Raw genomic sequence first — 25566 nt, 5'->3', positions numbered from 1 at the left:
CGTCGCTTCCCACTATATACACTAACAATAGCGTCGCTTCCCACTATATACACTAACAATAGCGTCGCTTCCCACCATAGTGGAATCACTTTCAGCCACAAATAGCAGCATTGTCGTCACATCCCGATATAAACACCAACAACTGTGTTCCTAACACTGGATCCGGGTTCGATTCCCGACAACGGCTGAAACATTGGACGTGTTTCCTTACACCGGTTGTCCATGTTCACTCATCAGTAAAATGGGTACCTGGGTGTTAGTGGACTGGTGTGGGTCACATCCTGGGTGTTAGTGGACTGGTGTGGGTCACATCCTGGGTGTTAGTGGACTGGTGTGGGTCACATCCTGGGTGTTAGTGGACTGGTGTGGGTCACATCCTGGGTGTTAGTGGACTGGTGTGGGTCACATCCTGGGTGTTAGTGGACTGGTGTGGGTCACATCCTGGGTGTTAGTGGACTGGTGTGGGTCACATCCTGGGTGTTAGTGGACTGGTGTGGGTCACATCCTGGGACAAAACTGACCTAATTTGCGGGAAATGCTCAGCATAACAAGCGGCTTTCTATATAGTAGTATGTCATTGATGTCAGCTATGGTCTGTATACCTTGTACATGTACTTGTATACCTTGTACATGTACTTGTATACCTTGTACATGTACTTGTATACCTTGTACATGTACTTGTATACCTTGTACATGTACTTGTATACCTTGTACATGTACTTGTATACCTTGTACATGTACTTGTATACCTTGTACATGTACTTGTATACCTTGTACATGTACTTGTATACCTTGTGCATGTACTTGTATACCTTGTACATGTACTTGTATACCTTGTACATGTACTTGTACACCTTGTACATGTACTGGCAGTAAATAAAGATATTATTATTACATTAGAATTAACCGTTACAACAATATTAGCTTGGTTTCCTGCTTCAAATACTAACAAACGAATTACTTCCAGCAATCAGACGGCAGCCATATTGTCTACTTCCCAGTATAAACACACACAATAGTGCTGCTTCCTATTAGAGAAACACTAAAAATGGCGTCTCTGTTTCTGAATACCTTTTTCACTTTTTAAAATCTATTGCTACTCCTATTGTAGACGTGACAGTGTTAATTTACAACTCATTTGTGTGCTGTTATCTAGCTACAGTTTGAAGTTGAATAAGCATAGTTTTTTCATTGGGTTTAAAATGGAACGGAAACTGATGAGATGGTCTACTAGAGACGTCAGTTGGCCTCCTGCAATATTTTTACTTATTATGAGCTAACGAGGGACAGAACGCTTCATGTTTTGTAAGTAAATTTTAATTTTTAAAGCGTCTTCTCACTTGGGAACAAATAAACGGTGTTTTTATTATATATGGTTCGGATTAGTTGATGAACAAACTTCTTTAGTTGAATAAAGGCGACTTATGACACCAGACACAACAAAGCGGTGAGTTTAAGTTGAGGTGATGAATTCCTTAGCAATGAGGCATGAGAACACCTATACTGGAGATTCTATATCCCAATAAATAAATTATATATTTATATATAGAATGTTGGTGTCTTTTTTGTCTCAAACATACACGATTTCAGGTAAGCCTTTCTACCTCTACTTACAGTTAGGTCACACTACACATGCATATACAAGCATATATATATATATATATATATATATATATATATATATATATATATAGATATATATATATATATATATATATATAGACACACACCCCTCTGAGTTTTCTATTTTCTTTCTAGTTCTTGTTCTTGTTTATTTCCTCTTATCTCCATGGGGAAGTGGAATTCTTCCTCCGTAAGTCATGCGTGTTGTATGAGGCGACTAAAATGCCGGGAGCAAGGGGCTAGTAGCCCCTTCTGTACACATTTACTAAAAATGAGAAGAAAAACTAATATATATGTGTGTGTGTGTGTGTGTGTGTGTGTGTGTGTGTGTGTGTGTGTGTGTGTGTGTGTGTGTGTGTGTGTGTGTGTGTGTGTGTGTGTGTGTATGTGTGTGTGTGTGTATGCGTGTATGCGCGCGCGCAGAAGTACCACACTGAAAAAATTTGGAAATTCCAAGCAATTTCGTGACTTCTCACGAAAGGGTAGAGTTGCCTACCAGGCCACGGGCCTGGTAGGCAACTCCGAGTGTTTTCCATTATTACGACCTCCGTGGTGACAAGCCTCTCTCCCTGACATTCCTAGGTTAGTAAGTTTATTCAAGTATAGGTACACAAATACAGTTACATATATTATCATACATAGGTAATCTACATATGTGCTGCTAAGTCAAAGTGACTTAGTTCCACTGGGAGACTCATATATGAAGCTGTTATAATTGTAGTGACCTGCGCTTGGTTATTTCGAGAAATGTTAGGAACATTTGAGCGTTTTCCATCACTAGGACTCTGTTGTAGTACATAACCGATCCCCCTGCCTAGTCCTTTAGAGATGTAACCTGGAGCCTGGAGTATACCTGGAGGGTATTTCGGGGATCAACGCCCCCGGGGTCCCGTCCACGACCGGGCCTCCCGGTGGATCAGGGCCTGATCAACAAGGATGCTACTGCTGTCCGCACGTAGTGCAACGAACGAACCACAGCCCTGCTGATACGGCACCGACTTTCTGTATCAGTCCAGCAATCACCTAAACTTGTGTGCTTGTTGAACATCAAAATGGTATACAATACCGACAGGTTGTTAGGTAAGACACATATGCAACAGTTAGACAACTTTATTCCGAAACGTTTCGCCTACACAGTAGGCTTCTTCAGTCGAATACAGAAAGTAGGCAGGAACAGTAGAGATGTGAAGACGATGTAATCAGTCCATCGTAGTCGTAGAATTTGAGGTTGTCAGTCCCTCGGCCTGGAGAAGGGCCGAGGGACTGACAACCTCAAATTCTACGACTACAAGGGTGATGGACTGATTACATCGTCTTCACATCTCTACTGTTCCTGCCTACTTTCTGTATTCGACTGAAGAATCCTACTGTGTAGGCGAAACGTTTCGGAATAAAGTTGTCTAACTGTTGCATATGTGTCTTACCTTGTGTGCTTGTATCTTATGCAGCTGTAACTGAATGGGCTTCCTACTATTAGCAATATATTACATTATACTCCTTCAAAAGGATCCAGAGAAACTGAGGGAAGACTGAGACCTACTCTCACCCCACAGGGTGCTAACCTTCCCGGAATTCCTCGAGTACGACGATGTATAAAATTAAGGGACGACTGAGACCTACTCTCACCCCACAGGGTGCTAACCTTCCCGGAATTCCTCGAGTACGACGATGTATAAAATTAAGGGACGACTGAGACCTACTCTCACCCCACAGGGTGCTAACCTTCCCGGAATTCCTCGAGTACGACGATGTATAAAATTAAGGGACGACTGAGACCTACTCTCACCCCACAGGGTGCTAACCTTCCTGGAATTCCTCGAGTACGACGATGTATAAAATTAAGGGACGACTGAGACCTACTCTCACCCCACAGGGTGCTAACCTTCCTGGAATTCCTCGAGTGCGACGATGTATAAAATTAAGGGACGACTGAGACCTACTCTCACCCCACAGGGTGCTAACCTTCCCGGAATTCCTCGAGTGCGACGATGTATAAAATTAAGGGACGACTGAGACCTACTCTCACCCCACAGGGTGCTAACCTTCCTGGAATTCCTCGAGTACGACGATGTATAAAATTAAGGGACGACTGAGACCTACTCTCACCCCACAGGGTGCTAACCTTCCCGGTATTCCTCGAGTACGACGATGTATAAAATTAAGGGACGACTGAGACCTACTCTCACCCCACAGGGTGCTAACCTTCCCGGAATTCCTCGAGTACGACGATGTATAAAATTAAGGGACGACTGAGACCTACTCTCACCCCACAGGGTGCTAACCTTCCCGGAATTCCTCGAGTACGACGATGTATAAAATTAAGGGACGACTGAGACCTACTCTCACCCCACAGGGTGCTAACCTTCCCGGAATTCCTCGAGTACGACGATGTATAAAATTAAGGGACGACTGAGACCTACTCTCACCCCACAGGGTGCTAACCTTCCTGGAATTCCTCGAGTACGACGATGTATAAAATTAAGGGACGACTGAGACCTACTCTCACCCCACAGGGTGCTAACCTTCCCGGAATTCCTCGAGTACGACGATGTATAAAATTAAGGAACGACTGAGACCTACTCTCACCCCACAGGGTGCTAACCTTCCTGGAATTCCTCGAGTACGACGATGTATAAAATTAAGGGACGACTGAGACCTACTCTCACCCCACAGGGTGCTAACCTTCCCGGAAATGCATTAAAATTTATTACTGTCAAGCTGGAAAAGGTCTTGAAGTAATATCACATTACCATACATATAACATTAGAACCGGACAGTCGTCTAATGCTCTATTTATGCGAGAGATTTTAACCACCCAATTGTTTTTCAAATTGCCGAAAAAGTTGCATCAAGCAAGTCCTTGGTTTAGATTCTCAACGTTTCCTCCATCATTAACCTCCCTCAGCTTGATGTATTTCTCCATTTTCCCTCTTCCATACAAAAAAATTATCGCCGTCATAAAGGGACAAAAAAAAAACAGTCAGAAAAAATTAATTTTCCATTTTTGCACAAAAATACCACACAAATATTTACCCCCTTGCCACGTAATTTTTTACCCCCAAGAGATAAATTTACCCCTGGGTGAGAATCACTGGTTTAGAGAAATATAACTGAATCAAGTCTCATGAAAAATAGTACCGATTTTAATATATTAGTTGAAGGTTATGTCAGTTAGATTCGTATATAATTAATAGAATATGTGAGGAATTAATATATGTCTGACATGCCACTCCTAAATTTGAGTGAGGAAAGGAGAGAGAGAATGAGAGAGAATGAGAGAATGAGAGAAAGAGAGAGAAAGAGAGAGAGAGAGAAACAAGCTTTTATGCCACAAGACGGGCAGAAAGCAGCAACTTCACTCTGGCTGTACCCTTCTTCAGAACATCACTCAATCTGAGATCATACATACCCAGGATGACTCGAGTATGGAACACATTCGTACAGCATTATGATGTCAACGAGATAACGTCAGTTGATCAAATAAAAATGCTGGCCCACAGATGACTCCAACTTCATCCTGTTCCCTACTTGTATGTCTCATAACAATAAAAATGCTTTCAAATGAGCTGATGTAGGTAACAGCTCTTAGCTTGTCAATAAAGTTAGGAATCTTTAACCTGTAAATAGCTTGTCAATAAAGCTAGGGATCCTTAACCTTGTCAAACCCTGTGTAAAAAGAGAGAGAGAGAGAGAGAGAGAGAAAGAGAGAGAGTGAACTCCCTTCTGCTCCAACAAAAATGTCAGCATATAATTGTTGGTGACCTCAACTAACATCTTATACAGAGGGACTTTGATGATGATCTTGCAATGTTTGCCATGAGAAACTTTGTGGATTTCCCTACTCACATCTCTGGCTCCTTATCAACCTCTCAGCTATATTGGATCGTCTGACCACAAGCAGTTACAGCCTGGTTGATCAGACCCTGATCCACCATGAGGCCTGGTCTCAGACCGGGCCGCGGGGGCGTTGACCCCTGAAACCCTCTCCAGGTAAACTCCAGGTAAAACAAGGCTGTTTTTACGACAGTGAAGATCCCAACAGACCGAGGTGAGGAGTCCACACGCACAACCTGGCTATGGGAAAGAATACACTGGCCAGCACTTTGCTCTGAGCTCGATTCGAATACTTTTCTCCAAAGTGATGTTGACAACGAAGTGAAAGCCTTCACTGGGCACATCCTTAATCTATAACATGAACAAATCCGTCACGGGCAGTATGTGACGAATCCTACAGATCAGCCTTGGTTCGGCTTTCGTTGTAGAGAGGCTGCTACTGCTAAGTACAAGGTTTGGTGAAGGTATGAGAGACCTTCCACTACCTATAACAGGAACCTGCACAGGCAAGCCTGTAGACATATGGGTGAAGTCCAAAAGTGGGCCATCTCTAAATGGGAGGTGGACACAAAAAGAAAGCTGGCATCAGGTCTATAGAGTGGGCTCCAAAACCAGGTGGTCCCTGGTCAAAGACAGACAAGGTTATCTGCCTGAACTTATTCCATCTCTGAATCGGCAGGATGGGACCACCTGTACCAGCAGTCAGAGGAAAGCTGACCTCCTGGCCGAATACTTTGCTGCCAAGATGTAAGTTCCTAATCCAGCAAGGGACCGTCCTTGGCTAGCTGCAAGAACTGTGTCGTCAGTTGTCAGTGGTGACAATTCAGGAGGTGCGTTTTCTTCTTAAATCGCTGGACTAGGAAAAGGCTGTGGGCCCAGACAAGTTGAGCCCAAGATTGCTCATTAGATGTGCAGACCATTATAATTGTAACCATGGGGAGCGCTAAACCCATAAGACTATTCAGTGCATGTGGGGGGGGGATGGAAGGTATTCAGGCTCATTTAAGGGAACCGGAGCACATATCCAATTCCCAGATCAAGGGCCCATCAACAGCGTCAAGGAGCCTCCCTCGAGGGGATGTGCAGACCAGCTAGCAGCACCTCTAACTCGCATCTTTCAACAGTGCTTAGCACAGTGAAAATGGTCTCTCTGGAAAGAGGCAAATGTAGTCCCTGTTCACAAAAAGAAGAGAACAGAGGCACAAAGGCCTCTTGACAAAACTTCAAAAGCTGTGAATTGCAGGCTCTACTCTCTGTGTTCGTAATGATTATCTTCAAGGTAGATCTCTAAGAGTAGTTCTCAATGGGACAGTCACACCAAGACATCCTACTTGGGTAAGTGCTCCACAGGGAAGCGTGCTTGGGCCATTTTTATGTAATGCCTACTTCAATGACCTTCTTTATCTCATCCAAGAATTCTATGCACACGCAGAAGGTGAAAATTGACTCCAAACTGACCATGAAGAACCACAATGCAAATCTTGCAAACAAGGCGGCAAGGAAGCTCACAGCACTTCGACGTATGTCACATCTGCTTGACAGTAGAGCCTGCAAGATTCTGTACGAGGCACAAGTACGCTCACACCTTGAATATGCTCCACTTATTTGGATTGCCTGCCCTCCTCCCCCCCCCCCCATCTCATCTGTGACTTCTTGACAGTAGAGAACAGAGCAAGACGTCTCATCTCTCGCCTGGACCCAACCTGTATAGATCTGTCATCTCAGCAGAATCTTCCACACAGGAGGGATGTGCGCGGTCTTACTGTTATGTACAAGGCCAACACTGTCAAAGTACCACACTTGGCTAAACTCAGACGACAGAGATAACTGAGTAAATGACAACTTAACCCTGACTGTATCCTTCGCCAGAACATCACTTCATCTGAGATCATTTACTCCCAGGATGACTCGAGTATGGAACATGTTCATACAGCATAATATCGGAGGAATAAAGTCAGGTAATCAAATGAAATTGTTGGCCCACAGATGACTCCAACTTCATCCTGTTCCCTACTTGTATGTTTCATAACAATAAAAAGGATATAGGTAACAGCTCTTATCTTGTAAATAAAGTTAGGAATTCTAAACCTAACCTTGCTAAAACCCTGTGTAAAGAAAAATAGAGAAAGAGAAAGAAATAGGAAGAGAAAGAAATAGGAAGAGAAAGAAATAGGAAGAGAAAGAAATAGGAAGAGAAAGAAATAGGAAGAGAAAGAAATAGGAAGAGAAAGAAATAGAAAGAAACTGAGAAAGAGAAATAGAGAGAAATAGAAAGAAATAGAGAAAGAAACAAAAAGAAAGAGAAAGAAAGAGAAAAAGAGAAAGAAAGATAGAAAGAAACAAAGATAGAGAGAGAGATACATACCCCACATAATATTAAATAAATTACAAAATTTAGAAAAAAAAACAGCAGTTAAACCGAATATTAATTTCACTGTCTTTGATAAGCTCTGAGATCTAAGAAAAAGTAAGGAAACTAACAACAAACCAACACAAGGAAACTAACAACAAACCAACACAAGGAAACTAACAACAAACCAACACAAGGAAACTAACAACAAACCAACACAAGGAAACTAACAACAAACCAACACAAGGAAACTAACAACAAACCAACACAAGGAAACTAGCAACAAACCAACACAAGGAAACTAGCAACAAACCAACACAAGGAAACTAGCATCAAACCAACACAAGGAAACTAGCAACAAACCAACACAAGGAAACTAGCAACAAACCAACACAAGGAAACTAGCAACAAACCAACACAAGGAAACTAGCAACAAACCAACACAAGGAAACTAGCAACAAACCAACACAAGGAAACTAGCATCAAACCAACACAAGGAAACTAACAACAAACCAACACAAGGAAACTAACAACAAACCAACACAAGGAAACTAGCAACAAACCAACACAAGGAAACTAGCATCAAACCAACACAAGGAAACTAACAACAAACCAACACAAGGAAACTAGCAACAAACCAACACAAGGAAACTAGCAACAAACCAACACAAGGAAACTAACAACAAACCAACACAAGGAAACTAGCAACAAACCAACACAAGGAAACTAGCATCAAACCAACACAAGGAAACTAGCAACAAACCAACACAAGGAAACTAGCAACAAACCAACACAAGGAAACTAGCAACAAACCAACACAAGGAAACTAGCAACAAACCAACACAAGGAAACTAGCAACAAACCAACACAAGGAAACTAGCAACAAACCAACACAAGGAAACTAGCAACAAACCAACACAAGGAAACTAGCAACAAACCAACACAAGGAAACTAGCAACAAACCAACACAAGGAAACTAGCAACAAACCAACACAAGGAAACTAGCAACAAACCAACACAAGGAAACTAACAACAAACCAACACAAGGAAACTAACAACAAACCAACACAAGGAAACTAGCAACAAACCAACACAAGGAAACTAACAACAAACCAAAACATGGAAACTAACAACAAACCAACACAAGGAAACTAACAACAAACCAAAACAAGGAAACTAACAACAAACCAAAACAAGGAAACTAACAACAAACCAACACAAGGAAACTAGCAACAAACCAACACAAGGAAACTAGCAACAAACCAACACAAGGAAACTAGCAACAAACCAACACAAGGAAACTAGCAACAAACCAAAACAAGGAAACTAACAACAAACCAAAACAAGGAAACTAACAACAAACCAAAACAAGGAAACTAACAACAAACCAACACTCACCGATACATACAACATTATCATTATAATCTGGAAGCGCTAGACCGTAGGGGTGATACAACCCCAAGTAAGTGGCAGGGAGAAAGTGACTACTTACCGTAACGATGATCTCGCTGAAGTAACACTTAACTTCCAATAAATTCATTATTTTTCAGTCCATCTTTTAGTTTTCTGGTCAGTGCGAGTGTCTGAAACGCTTGAAACTTCATGAAACCTGTGTCGAGCTCCAGCTCTAGGTAATATTTCTGCGTTCCTCACCACACACACACAAACTACAGTTGTTGTCAAGGGCTACACACGCAAACCAACACAATGACGTATGTAAACTACACAAACATTTAAACATAAGAGGGAGTCTTCACTGTTAGGATCACTGTGGCAGTGCGAGGGTCACTGTCAGTAGCAGCACCGACAAGTGTAACTCTTCTTGGCAGCTACTGACTGGTACGATGATTGGTGAATAATGTTGACAAACTATCGACTGTAAGACAGGTCATTAAGGCTGCATGTAACCTGTTCATCAGCAGTCAAGATTACTTTAATCTCTAGAATAGTGATTAAAGTAAACTCTAAGTGTAGATATACCAAGACAGTATATACACAGACCGGGGCGCGGGGGCGTTGACCCCCGGAACTCTCTCCAGGGAAACACTGCGTCATACACATCTCGCTTTATATAATTTAACACTAGTGTATATCTCTCTCCATTATCCTTCAGTCTTAACAAATATCTGTTGATTTTATTTTATTTCTAGGCTAATTTTCTTATTACTATCAATAAAATATAGCAAGAAAATAAATCCATTTAAAGTTTGTATGTGAAAACAGTAGTAATCGGAAAACAATCTTTGGCTTACATCACCTGTGATTCAGGGAACCAGAGGTGAGTAATGATGGGTAATGGTGGATGATGGTGGGTAATGGTGGATGATGGTGGGTAATGGTGGATGATGGTGGGTAATGGTGGGTGATGGTGGGTAATGATGGGTGATGGTGGGTAATGGTGGATGATGGTGGGTAATGGTGGATGATGGTGGGTAATGGTGGATGATGGTGGGTAATGGTGGATGATGGTGGGTAATGGTGGATGATGGTGGGTAATGGTGGATGATGGTGGGTAATGGTGGATGATGGTGGGTAATGGTGGGTGATGGTGGGTAATGGTGGATGATGGTGGGTAATGGTGGATGATGGTGGGTAATGGTGGATGATGGTGGGTAATGGTGGGTGATGGTGGGTAATGATGGATGATGGTGGGTAATGGTGGGTGATGGTGGGTAATGGTGGATGATGGTGGGTAATGGTGGATGATGGTGGGTAATGGTGGATGATGGTGGGTAATGGTGGATGATGGTGGGTAATGGTGGATGATGGTGGGTAATGGTGGATGATGGTGGGTAATGGTGGATGATGGTGGGTAATGATGGATGATGGTGGGTAATGGTGGGTGATGGTGGGTAATGGTGGATGATGGTGGGTAATGGTGGATGATGGTGGGTAATGGTGGGTAATGGTGGATGATGGTGGGTAATGGTGGATGATGATGGGTAATGGTGGATGATGGTGGGTAATGGTGGGTAATGGTGGATGATGATGGGTAATGGTGGATGATGGTGGGTAATGGTGGATGATGGTGGGTAATGATGGATGATGGTGGGTAATGGTGGATGATGATGGGTAATGGTGGATGATGGTGGGTAATGGTGGGTAATGGTGGATTATAAGGATCCTCAGATCTGGCTAACCATTTACCCGTTAGATACTGTCGTTGGTCATAATTATATTCGTAAGGTAATTACAAATGGGTAATTACACACACGCTGTGTGTGTAATTACCCATTTGTAATTACATATTTCTTTTATTAACACATCTGCCGCTTCCCACCAAGGTCGGGTCGACCCAAAAAGAAAAACATTCACCATCATTCACTCCATCACTGTCTTGGCAGAGGCGCTCTTATACTACAGTTATAAAACTGGCACATTAACACCCCCTCCTTCAGAGTGCAGACACTGTACTTCCCATCTCCAGGACTCAAGTCCGGCCTGTCGGTCTCCCTGAATCCCTTCATAAATTGTACGCTGCTCACACTCCAACAGCACGTCAAGTCTTAAAAATCATTTGTCACCCATGCTTGCTGGAAGTCCAAGCCCCTAGCACACAAAACCTCCTGTAACCCCCCCTCTCTCTCCAACCTTTCCTAGGCCGACCCCTACCCTGCCTTCCCTCCACTACAGATTTATACACTTTCAAGGTCATTATATTTCCATCCTCTCTACATGCCCAGATCATCTTAATAACACCTTCTCAGCCCTCTGCATAATAGTTTTGGTAATTATATTCACACCATACATTGCCTTCAGTCATGACATCTACACTGCCTCCAGCCTTCTCCTCGTTGCAACATTCATCACCCATGCTTCACACCCATACAAGAGCGTTGGTATAACTACTCTCATACATTCCCCTCTTTGTTCCATGTACAAAGTTCTTTGTCTCCACAGACTCGTAAGTGCACCACTCACCCTTTTCCCCTCATCAATTCTGTGATTCACCTCATCCTTCATAGATCCATCTGCTGACAAGTCTACCCGTAAATATCTGAATACATTCACCTCCTCCATACTCTCTCCCTCTAATCTGATATCCAGTCTTTCGTTACCTAATTTTTATGTTATCCTCACCATCTTACTCTTTCCTATATCATCCACCAACCTCTCCAACTTCTCTTCAGAATCTCCCAAAAGCACAGAGTCATCAGCAAAAAGCAACTATGACAACTCCCACTTTGTGTTAGATTCTTTATCTTTTAACTCCACACCTCTTTCCAAGACCCTCGCATTCACTTCTCTTACAACCCCATCTATAAACATATTAAACAACCACGGTGACATCACACGTCCTTGTCTAAGGCCTACTTTTATTGGGAAATAATCTCCCTCTCTCTTACATACTCTAACTTGAGCCTCACTATCCACGTAAAAGCTCGTCACTGCTTTCAATAACCTACTTCCTATTCCATACATTTGCAACATCTGCCACATTGCCCCCCTATCCACCCTGTCATACGCCTTTTCCAAATCCATAAATATCACAAAAATCTCTTTAGCCTTATCTAAATACTGTTCACTTATATGTTTCACTGTAAACACCTGGTCCACACACCCCCCAACCTTCCTAAAGCCTCCTTGTTCATCTACTATCCTGTTCTCCGCCTTACTCTTAATTCTTTCAATAATAACTCTACCATATACTTTACCAGGTATACTCAACAGACTTATTCCCCAATAATTTCCGCACTCTCATTCGTCCTCTTTGCATATTTGTGATTACCTTTTTATAATTACATATTTGCAATTACCCATTTATAATTATTTGTAATTACCTATTTGCAGGCGCAGGCGCAGAGTTATGATCCCAGTGTTCCGTTTTCAGTTCTCTGTTCATATATTTTCTTTCAAATTTCCAATGTTTAACCATACCCTCGGCCGGGATTGAACCCGCGGTCATAGAGTCTGGACGGGCTGGAGTTTTGAGACTCTATGACCGCGGGTTCAATCCCGGCCGGGGGTATGGTTTGTTTGCAATCGTGTCATTACGATTTCTTGAGTCATGTTCCAATGTTTACTTCACATACTTATTCCACTTCAATGCATTCCATTGACCAACCAATCTATTAAGGAAGAAAAACCTTTCCTCAATCTTATCCACTCCAATTTTCCCTCAATTTGCAATGGCTCTTTCTTGTTATTCTTGTTACAGGTACCAAGAAATCTTCTCCATCTAATCCTTCACGTCCTTTCAAGATCTTTTATGTTATGACCATGTCTCCTCTTTTCCTTCTGTCATCCAGCAGGGGAAACTTTAGTGTTTTCAATCAATAAGTTATAAATATTCAACAAATAAATCATCAACTTACAGCCAAAATCATCCAGCTGTGATGGACGTGGAGAGTCATGTGTCAACGGTGCTAACGACCCAGGTGAGGACACTTGTAACTTGCCTAGTGAATAAGGTGACTACTGGAGCTTGCCTGGCGAGTACTGGAACTTGTCTTGAGAGTACTGGAGCTTGCCTGGTGAGTACTGGAGCTTGCCTGGTGAGTACTGGAGCTTGCCTGGTGAGTACTGGAGCTTGCCTGGTGAGTACTGGAGCTTGCCTCGTGAGTACTGGAGCTTGCCTCGTGAGTACTGGAGCTTGCCTGGTGAGTACTGGAGCTTGCCTGGTGAGTTAGTACTGGAGCTTGCCTGGTGAGTTAGTACTGGAGCTTGCCTGGTGAGTGAGTACTGGAGCTTGCCTGGTTAGTACTGGAGCTTGCCTGGTGAGTGAGTACTGGAGCTTGCCTGGTGAGTTAGTACTGGAGCTTGCCTGGTGAGTGAGTACTGGAGCTTGCCTGATTAGTACTGGAGCTTGCCTGGTGAGTTAGCACTGGAGCTTGCCTGGTGAGTGAGTACTGGAGCTTGCCTGGTTAGTACTGGAGCTTGTCTGGTGAGTGAGTACTGGAGCTTGCCTGGTGAGTTAGTACTGGAGCTTGCCTGGTGAGTGAGTACTGGAGCTTGCCTGGTTAGTACTGGAGCTTGCCTGGTGAGTTAGCACTGGAGCTTGCCTGGTGAGTGAGTACTGGAGCTTGCCTGGTTAGTACTGGAGCTTGCCTGGTGAGTTAGCACTGGAGATTGCCTGGTGAGTGAGTACTGGAGCTTGCCTGGTGAGTTAGTACTGGAACTTGCCTGGTGAGTGAGTACAGGAGCTTGCCTGGTTAGTACTGGAGCTTGCCTGGTGAGATAGCACTGGAGCTTGCCTGGTGAGTTAGTACTGGAGCTTGTCTGGTGAGTGAGTACTGGAGCTTGCCTGGTGAGTGAGTACTGGAGCTTGCCTGGTGAGTTAGTACTGGAGCTTGCCTGGTGAGTTAGTACTGGAGCTTGCCTGGTGAGTTAGTACTGGAGCTTGCCTGGTAAGTTAGTACTGGAGCTTGCCTGGTGAGTTAGTACTGGAGCTTGCCTGGTGAGTTAGTACTGGAGCTTGCCTAGTGAGATAGTACTGGAGCTTTCCTGGTGAGTACTGGAGCTTGCCTGGTGATTGAGTACTGGGGTTTGCCTGGTTAGTACTGGAGCTTGCCTGGTGAGTGAGTACTGGAGCTTGCCTGGTGAGTTAGTACTGGAGCTTGCCTGGTGAGTGAGTACTGGAGCTTGCCTGGTGAGTGAGTACTGGAGCTTGCCTGGTGAGTGAGAACTGGAGCTTGCCTGGTGAGTACTGGAGCTTGTCTGGTGAGTGAGTACTGGAGCTTGCCTGGTGAGTGAGTACTGGAGCTTGCCTGGTGAGTGAGTACTGGAGCTTGCCTGGTGAGTTAGTACTGGATCTTGCCTGGTGAGTACTGAAGCTTGCCTGGTGAGTGAGTAATGAAGCTTGCCTGGTGGGTTAGTACTGGATCTTGCCTGGTGAGCACTGAAGCTTGCCTGCTGAGTGAGTAATGAAGCTTGCCTGGTGGGTTAGTACTGGAGCTTGCCTGGTGAGTTAGTACTGGATCTTGCCTGGTGAGTACTGAAGCTTGCCTGGTGAGTAATGAAGCTTGCCTGGTGGGTTAGTACTGGATCTTGCCTGGTGAGTACTGAAGCTTGCCTGGTGAGTGAGTAATGAAGCTAGCCTGGTGGGTTAGTACTGGATCTTGCCTGGTGGGTTAGTACTGGATCTTGCCTGGTGAGTGAGTACTGAAGCTTGCCTGGTTAGTACTGGATCTTGCCTGGTGAGTACTGAAGCTTGCCTGGTTAGTACTGAAGCTTGCCTGGTGAGTACTGAAGCTTGCCTGGTTAGTACTGAAGCTTGCCTGGTGAGTACTGAAGCTTGCCTGGTTAGTACTGAAGCTTGCCTGGTTAGTACTGAAGCTTGCCTGGTGAGTGAGTAATGAAGCTAGCCTGGTGGGTTAGTACTGGATCTTGCCTGGTGAGTGAGTACTGAAGCTTGCCTGGTTAGTACTGGATCTTGCCTGGTGAGTACTGAAGCTTGCCTGGTTAGTACTGAAGCTTGCCTGGTGTTACAACCCCTGAATGGGTTACAATGATTATGTATATATATAATTATTACCTTTTCATATAATTTTATATTGCTTATATTTGCGATAATAGCTAAATCGTAAATGTATTGTTATTTGACTTATGTTGTTAGGATGTAACATATTAAGTGCTCAGTTCAAGTCTTGATTGTCAAACTACTGTAATTATCGCTTGTAGCTCGTTAGACTGCCGGCTTCTGAACTGCAGTTGTCCACGTTGCTATCACGTGATCGAGGGGGGGGGTGTCCTCACCTCGCCTGAAGTATTCAGTCTGCTCTAGACTCTCTTGGAGGTTGGACAGATTGTCTGTCTCATTATTCTTGTTAGTTCTGTAGAATTCTGTTCACAGAACATTGTATAGACTTAGTGATTTTCGACGTTGTACTGAGGTTGTGTGTCTCATAGACACTCGAAACATCTCAGGTCCTGAGCTGTAGCTTCTGACCTAACTTGTACTGGTATCTGTGTATTATCAAAGTCGGGGATTTTCTTATGCTGAACTTAGATTCAGTAGTATGGGAGTTTTGTGACTTGTGGAGGATCTGCTGATGGTCCCTACTTAGTGTCGTTATATCATCTCCTTGTTCCTGATTCTGTGTCGCAGTTGCTTACATTGCTATTGGGCTTAGCATTCTTTTTATTGTTCAAGCAGACTGTTCTGGTTGCCAGTCGGTCAAGAAGTTAGTTTATTTGAGGACTGTCAGTCACTTGTTTAAGTCTAGTCGAGTCTTGAGACATAACGAACTACATAAGAACATAAGAAAGGAGGAACACTGCAGCAGGCCTGTTGGCCCATACTAGGCAGGTCCTTTACAATTCATCCCACTAACAAACATTTGACCCACCCAATTTTCAATGCTACCCAAGAAATAAGCTCTGATGTGCAAGTCCCACTCAAATCCAACCCCTCCCACTCATGTACTTATCCAACCTAAATTTGAAACTACCCAAAGTCCTAGCCTCAATAACCCAACTAGGTAGACTGTTCCACTCATCAACTACCCTATTTCCAAACCAATACTTGCCTATGTCCTTTCTAAATCTAAACTTATCTAATTTAAATCCATTACTGCGGGTTCTCTCTTGGAGAGATATCCTCAAGACCTTTTTAATATCCCCTTTATTAATACCTATCTTCCACTTATACACTTCGATCAGGTCTCCCCTCATTCTTCGTCTAACAAGTGAATGTAACTTAAGAGTCTTCAATCTTTCTTCATAAGGAAGATTTCTAATGCTATGTATTAATTTAGTCATCCTACGCTGAATGTTTTCTAACGAATTTATGTCCATTCTGTAATATGGAGACCAGAATTGAGCTGCATAATCTAGGTGAGGCCTTACTAATGATGTATAAAGCTGCAGTATGACCTCTGGACTTCTGTTGCTTACACTTCTTGATATAAATCCCAGTAATCTATTTGCCTTATTACGTACGCTTAGGCATTGCTGTCTTGGTTTAAGGTTGCTGCTTACCATAACCCCCAAGTCCTTTTCGCAATCTGTATGGTTAAGTTCTACATTATTTAACTTATAAGTGCTAGGGTTATGGACACTCCCGAGCTTCAGAACCTTGCATTTATCTACATTGAACTGCATCTGCCACTTTTCTGACCAAGAGTAGAGTTTGTCTAAATCCTCCTGAAGTTCCCTAACATCTACGTTTGAATCAATTATCCTACCTATCTTCGTGTCATCAGCGAATTTGCTCATATCACTAGTAATTCCTTCATCAAGATCATTGATATATATTATAAACAACAACGGGCCCAAGACTGATCCCTGTGGAACGCCACTTGTTACTGATCCCCACTCGGATTTAACCCCATTTATGGACACTCTTTGCTTCCTGTCTGTGAGCCATGATTCGATCCACGAGAGCACCCTTCCCCCAATGCCATGAGCTGCTACTTTCTTCAACAGTCTTTGGTGCGGAACTCTATCAAATGCCTTACTAAAATCTAAGTAAATAACATCAAATTCTTTATCGTGGTCAACAGCCTCAAAAGCTTTACTGAAGAAAGTTAATAAATTAGTTAGACAAGACCGGCCTCTTGTGAATCCATGCTGAGTATCATTAATCAAGCTATGCTTATCGAGATGGCTTCTTATAATCTCAGCTATAATTGACTCTAGTAATTTGCCTACAATTGAGGTCAGGCTTATTGGGCGGTAATTTGACGGTAACGACTTGTCCCCTGTTTTAAAAATAGGAATTACATTAGCCATCTTCCACATATCAGACACTGCACCTGTTTGAAGAGATAAATTAAAAATATTAGTTAATGGTTCACAGACTTCCATTTTGCATTCCTTTAGAACCCTTGAAAAAACCTCATCAGGACCCGGTGACTTATTTTGCTTCAGTCTGTCTATCTGCTTCACAACCATTTCACTAGTGACTGTGATGTTACATAATTTATCTTCTTCTGATCCACTATAAAAATTAATTACCGGAGTATTATTAGTGTCTTCCTGTGTAAAAACCGAGAGAAAATAATTATTTAAAATCGAGCACATTTCATTCTCTTTGTCAGTAAGATGCCCATAGTTATTTTTAAGGGGACCTATCTTATCTCTGACTTTTGTTCTATATACCTGGAAAAAACTTTTTGGGTTAGTTTTAGAATCCCTAGCAACTTTAATTTCATAGTCCCTTTTAGCTTTTCTTATCCCCTTTTTAATGTCCCTCTTAGTGTCAATATACTGATTCATAAGATGACCCTCGCCTCTTTTGATACGCCTATAAATTCCTTTCTTATGCCCTAGTAGATATTTCAGCCTATTATTCATCCATTTTGGGTCATTTCTATTTGATCTAATTTCTTTATAAGGGATAAATGTTCTTTGAGCAGCATGTATTGTGTTCAGAAAACTGTCATATTGATAGCTCTCTTCGTTACCCCAGTCAACAGATGACAAGTGTTCTCTAAGCCCATCGTAATCTGCTAAGCGAAAATCTGGGACTGTTACTGAGTTATCCCTACTATCATACTTCCATTCAATTCTAAATGTAATTGATTTGTGGTCGCTAGCACCCAGTTCTTCTGAAACTTCTAAATTATTAACAAGGGATTCATTGTTTGCCAGAACTAAGTCAAGCAGGTTATTACCCCTTGTAGGTTCTGTCACAAACTGCTTCAGAAAACAATCCTGAACTACTTCTAAGAAGTCGTATGATTCTAAATTCCCAGTCAAGAAATTCCAATCAATATGACTAAAGTTAAAGTCTCCTAGAATTACTACATTATCGTGCCTTGTGGCCCTAACAATTTCCTCCCATAGTAGTCTTCCCTGGTCCCTATCTAAATTTGGGGGACGGTATATCACACCTAAAGTTAATTTTTCATGCCCCTCTGAAAATTCTATCCAAACAGACTCTGTATGTGTTACTTCAGACATACAATGCCACCCCACCCCCCTTCCCGATACTTCTATCTACTTGGAACAATTTGAAACCCTGAATGTGACATTCTGCAGGCATGTCCCGACTTTTTGAATTAAACCACGTCTCAGTAATGGCAAATACATCTATGTTACCTGCACTAGCAACTAGTCTCAACTCGTCCATCTTATTCCTAGCACTGCGACTATTTGTGTAATATATACTTAAGGACCCTCCTTTCTCTTTATCATTCCTGCTCCTTTCTGTTATTCCACTAAACCTATTACTGTCCTTGTCAATTAGTGCCACTGGCTTTCCGATATCCACCTCATTTTGCCTATTACTAGTTCTCCTAGTACTCATATTACTACCCTGAGACTTCACAGTTTTCCCGCAGAAACCCATACCACTAACTATTCCTAGTTTAAAGACCTAACAGCTCCCTCCACTGCGTTGGCCAGTGCTCCCACCCCACACCTAGATAAGTGAACCCCATCCCTGGCATACATGTCATTTCTGCCATAGAAGAGGTCCCAGTTGTCAATGAATGTCACCGCATTTTCCTTACAGTATTTGTCCAGCCAGCAATTGACACCAATTGCACTTACACACATACACACAAACTTGTACATATTTGTAATATCTTACTAAATGTTAATGTACCAGACGGTACTTAAGAACTATAAATGTGATATGTGCTTTCAGCACAATAATATTGTACTTGAGAGAAGTGATATTATTTTGATTACTGTGATTAATTTAATTTAATTTAATTTGATAATATACCTCTAGACAACTTAATGATTAATAAATTTATTAAATTTTTAATTTCTCTAGTTAGTAGCCTACCAGTTGTAATCCTGAAGCACTGTTGAATTATACTGAATTCTAATGGATAATTGGACAAGGATACTGACTACTTGTTACGAAAACCCAGTAACAGGCTGGATGCTAGAAGGGCAGTCCTTTCTAGTATTACCTGGAGATCTCTAAGCTTTTAGAATCGCGTTTTTTGTAACACCTGGTGAGTGAGTAATGAAGCTTGCCTGGTGGGTTAATACTTGATCTTGCCTGGTGAGTGCTGAAGCTTGCCTGGTGAGTAATGAAGCTTGCCTGGTGAGTTAGTACTGGATCTTGCCTGGTGAGTACTGAAGCTTGCCTGGTGAGTGAGTAATGAAGCTTGCCTGGTGGGTTAGTACTGGATCTTGCCTGGTGAGTGAGTAATGAAGCTTGCCTAGCGAGTTAGTACTGGATCTTGCCTGGTGAGTACTGAAGCTTGCCTAGTGAATAAGTGAGTGCTGGAGCTTTGCTTGTGAGTGAGGTGTGCACTGGAGCATGCCTGGTGAGTGAGTATTGGAGGTTGCCTGGTGAGTATTGGAGGTTGCCTGGTGAGTAACGTGAGCACTGGAGCTTGCCTGGTGAGTAAGGTGAGTACTGGAGCTTGCCTGGTGAATAATGTGAGTACTGGAGCTTGCCTAGTGAGTACTGGAGCTTGTTTGGTGAGTAAGGTGAGCACTGGAGCTTGCCTGGTGAGTAAGGTGAACAGTAGAGCTTTACTGGTGAATAAGGTGAGTACTAGAGCTTGCCTGGTGAGTAACATGAGCACTATCACTTTTGTTCCTGACTCTCCTATCGCTATAAATTATCAAATCTACTTGAATGGTTTGTTTATTTCTGTATTCAATTCCATGATAATACTGTTGCTTATTTTAACGTAATACATTTATCTATTTCCTTAACTCGACTCACGAAATCGTAATGACACGATTGCAAACAAACCATACCACGGGTGGGGATAGAACCCGCGGTCAGAGTCTCAAAACTCCAGACCGTCGCGTTAGCCACTGGACCTTTCAAGTTATCATGGTAACGTGTTTACTACATAAGAACATAAGAATGTAGCAACACTGCAGAAGGCCTACTGGCCCATACGAGGCAGGTCCTTATCAAAACGACATCTACCTAAAGCTACTCAAGAAATAACTCCCGTACCCCTTGACACCAATCAAACCCAGCCCCTCCCACTCATATATTTGTCCAGTCTCTTCTTAAAGCTACCCAAGGTCCTAACCTCTATCACCCCACTGGGAAGACTGTTCCATGCATCTACAACTCTGTTAGAAAACCAGTACTTACCTATGTCCTTTCTAAATCTAAATTTATCCAACTTAAATCCATTATTCCTGGTTCTTACCTGGTTCGACACCCTCAGTACTTTATTAATGTCTCCCTTGTTTATGCCCGTCATCCACTTATACACTTCAATGATATCTCCCCTCATTCTACGCCTCTCCAGAGAGTGGAGATAGGTACTTGCCCTGTCTCATTTAAGCCGTAAAACATCGAAGAACTTATCAGAGATCTGCAAGTGTCTTAGGAAGTAACTCTCCCCCAACAGTTCAGTCTATGTATCAGTAGTCCAACCATCCCCAACATTGCAGGTATTGCATACCTTGCATTTTCACCCTCTCATTTATATTGCTTCCGGTACTCGAGTACTCTGGTGAGGACAGCTGCTTGTTGATAGTGTTTAGTGTTCACCACGGCTTTTCCTCAAACATCAGAAGCCGACCTTGGAGACAGATGAATTTTGGTCGCTGGGCGAGCTGAGTAAGGTATCCCTGCGTCTTATAAGCCAAAACTGTAATAAAGTTGGTAGAATAACCGACAATATGTAAAGTAAAAGGACACAAGTGCAACTAATGTGACATTTATTGTGGCAACGTTTCGCTCTCCAGGAGCTTTATCAAGCTTGATAAAGCTCCTGGAGAGCGAAACGTTGCCACAATAAATGTCACATTAGTTGCACTTGTGTCCTTTTACTTTACAAGCCAAAACTCTTCTATTTAAATGCAGATTGAGACACTTATGCAACATATGGGAATTTTTATTGAAGAAACGTTTCGCCACACAGTGGCTTCATCAGTCCAATACAAAGAAAGGTGTAAGGAGAGGAGTAATTTGAGGTAATCAGTCCCTCAGCCTTGAGTCGATGTGTTCAGTCCATCAATCTTGTAGAATGTACAGCAGAGGGCCGTAGACGTGGCTTATATACTGTAGTCAGGTGAGGCAAAACAGGAGGACTGATGGTCTGATAAAGCAACTGTGTGGCGAAACGTTTCCTGAGCTGCTTTGGGGATTAGCGTGGACGGTTACAAAGCATGGCTTGCTTCTGCAGTGTTTTAAAAATTGAGGTTGGAGAGTTGAAGGAGGAGGTCTTGCTTCTCCAGGAGGAGATTAGGAGGCTGAAGGTCCACCTCAATGGGTCTGGGAGAGAGTGTGAGGTGGCTGGAGTTGTGAGGAATGAGGCTTCTAGCAGTGAGGTGCAGTCTGTCTCTCGCTGTGAGGAGGCTGTAGTTGGGGAGGTAGCAACGGCTACCAGCAGTGAGGTGCAGCCCAGCACCTGCTACAAGTGGCGAGTGGTTCACAGTAATGGGAGGCGCATCAGAGTAAGGAAAGTTAAGAGTGAAGATCTGAAGGTAGGAAATCGCTTCTCTGTTCTTCAGGATGAATGTACTTCAGTGGCCAGTGAAGGTAAGGGTACTACTGCCCCTGCTAACAGAGGCAAGCACAATCTTGTGGTTGGTGACTCTGAGGTAAGATATATTGACCGTGCTTTTTGTAATAGGAATAAGAAGATGAGAGATAGAGTGTGCTTCCCTGGAGCTGGTGTTTGGGGACATTGTCAACAGGCTGGATAATATCATGTCAGGTAATGGGAACAAGCCCATTATCTGTCTCAGTGCTGGTGGAAATGATATTGGGAAGGGTAGGAGAGAAGAGCTGCTAGATAAGTACAAGTCAGCTATAGATTTCATTAAGTCTAAGGGAGGGGTCCCAATCATATGTAGCATCTTGCCTAGAAGGGGAGTAGGAAATGAATGGTTGTCTAGGGCAATTGGTGTAAATTGCTGACTAGACAGATACTGCAAGGAACTTGCAATCCCATTCATTGACAACTGGAACAACTTTTATGGCAAACATGATATGTATGAAAGGGATGGGGTACATCTCTCTGGAGCTGGGGTGGTAGCACTTGCAGACTCGATTGAGAAGGCCATTGGTGAAATGCCTATGATTTTAAACAGCTGGTACATAAATCACAGATACAACTTCACCAGCTGTGCTTCACAGCTGGTACATAAATCACAGATACAACTTCACCTGCTGTGCTTCACAGCTGGTACATAAATCACAGATACAACTTCACCAGCTGTGCTTCACAGCTGGTACATAAATCACAGATTCAACTTCACCAGCTGTGCTTCACAGCTGGTACATAAATCACAGATACAACTTCACCAGCTGTGCTTCACAGCTGGTACATAAATCACAGATACAACTTCACCAGCTGTGCTTCACAGCTGGTACATAAATCACAGATACAACTTGACTTCACCAGCTGTGCTTCACAGCTGGTACATAAATCACAGATACAACTTCACCAGCTGTGCTTCACAGCTGGTACATAAATCACAGATACAACTTCACCAGCTGTGCTTCACAGCTGGTACATAAATCACAGATACAACTTCACCAGCTGTGCTTCACAGCTGGTACATAAATCACAGATACAACTTCACCAGCTGTGCTTCACAGCTGGTACATAAATTACAGAGATAGGTTTACTTCACCAGCTGTGCTTCACAGGTGGTACATAAATCACAGATACAACTTCACCAGCTGTGCTTCACAGCTGGTACATAAATCACAGATACAACTTCACCAGCTGTGCTTCACAGCTGGTACATAAATCACAGATTCAACTTCACCAGCTGTGCTTCACAGCTGGTACATAAATCACAGATACAACTTCACCAGCTGTGATTCACAGCTGGTACATAAATCACAGATTCAACTTCACCAGCTGTGCTTCACAGCTGGTACATAAATCACAGATACAACCTGTCTTCACCAGCTGTGCTTAGCTTTCATCATTTATATTTTCAATTATTTTCACTTTAGATTCTCATAGGGTTCTTCTTTCTGCTATTTAATTTTATTCCAAAAATTCATGTAGGATTTTCACATATCTTCGTTCTTTATTTTTCCTATGTAATTTTTGTTAAAGAAAACGTACTTTCCCAAGTCTACTTCTATACTGACCCACTAAAATCTTCTGTGTATTGGCTTAATAAAGTTAATAAGGAATTAGTGAATTTCTGGAATAATTCATTTTTCTTTGTAGGTGACGCCTTTATCGGTGATCTGGGAGATCTTGTGTTTTTTTTTTCAACAAGTCGGTCGTCTCCCACCGAGGCAGGGTGACCCAAAGAGAAAGAAAATCCCCAAAAAGAAAATACTTTCATCATTCAACACTTTCACCTCACTCACACATAATCACTGTTTCTTCAGAGGTGCTCAGAACACAACAGTTTAGAAGCATATACATATAAAGATACACAACATATCCCTCCAAACTGTTAATATCCCAAACTCCTCCTTTAAAGTGCAGGCATTGTACTTCCCATTTCCAGGACTCAAGTCCGGCTATATAAAAATAACCGGTTTCCCTGATTCCCTTAACTAAATATTACCCTGCTCACACTCCAACAGATCGTCAGGTCCCAAATACCATTTGTCTCCATTCACTCCTATCTAACACACTCACGCACGCTTGCTGGAAGTCCAAACCCCTCGCCCACAACACCTCCTTTACCCCCTCCCTCCAACCTTTTCGAGGACGGCCCCTACCCCGCCTTCCTTCCCCTACAGATTTGTACGCTCTCCATGTCATTCTACTTTGGTCCATTCTCTCTAAATGACCAAACCACCTCAACAAACCCTCTTCAGCCCTCTGACTAATACTTTTATTAACTCCACACCTTCTCCTAATTTCCACACTACTAATTCTCTGCATAATATTTACACAACACATTGCCCTTAGACAGGACATCTCCACTGTCTCCAACCGCCTTCTCGCTGCAGCATTTACAACTCAAGCTTCACACCCATATAAGATTGTTGGTACTACTATGCTTTCATACATTCCCTTCTTTGCCTCCATAGATAACATTTTTTGCCTCCACATACACCTCAATGCACCACTCACCTTTTTTCCTTCATCAATTCTGTGATTAACCTCATCCTTCATAAATCCATCCACTGACACGTCAACTCCCAAATATCTGAAAACATTCACTTCTTCCATACTCCTCCTCCCCAATTTGACATCCATTTTTTCTTTATCTAAATCATTTGACACTCTCATCACCATACTTTTTCTATGTTCACTTTCAACTTTCTACCTATACACACACTCCCAAACTCATCCACTAACCTTTGCAATTTTTCTTTAGAATCTCCCATTAGCACAGTATCATCAGCAAAAAGTAACTGTAACTTCCCATTTTGTATTTGATTCCCCATAATTTAATCCCACCCCTCTCCCGAACACCCTAGCATTTACTTCTTTTACAACTCCATCTATAAATATATTAAACAACCATGGTGACGTTACACATCCCTGTCTAAGACCTACTTTTACCGGGAAGTATTCTCCCTCTCTTCTACACACCCTAACCCGAGCCTCACTATCCTCATAAATACTCTTTGCAGCATTTAGTAACTTACCACCTATTCCATATACTTGCAACATCTGCCACATTGCTCCCCTATCCACTCTATCATATGCCTTTTCTAAATCCATAAATGCAATAAAAACTTCCCCACCTTTATCTAAATACTGTTCACATATATGCTTCAATGTAAACACTTGATCTACACATCCCCTACCCACTCTGAAGCCTCCTTGCTCATCTGCAATTCTACCTTCTGTCTTACCTCTAATTCTTTCAATAATAACCTTACCGTACACTTTTCCTGGTATACTCAGTAAACTTATTCCTCTATAATTTTTACAATCTCTTTTGGCCCCCTTCCCTTTATATAAAGGGACTATACACGCTCTCCGCCAATCCCTAGGTACCTT

This window comes from Cherax quadricarinatus, chromosome 92 (assembly GCF_038502225.1).
Source record: "Cherax quadricarinatus isolate ZL_2023a chromosome 92, ASM3850222v1, whole genome shotgun sequence".
NCBI lineage: Eukaryota > Metazoa > Arthropoda > Malacostraca > Decapoda > Parastacidae > Cherax > Cherax quadricarinatus.
This window is presented reverse-complemented; position numbering follows the sequence as displayed.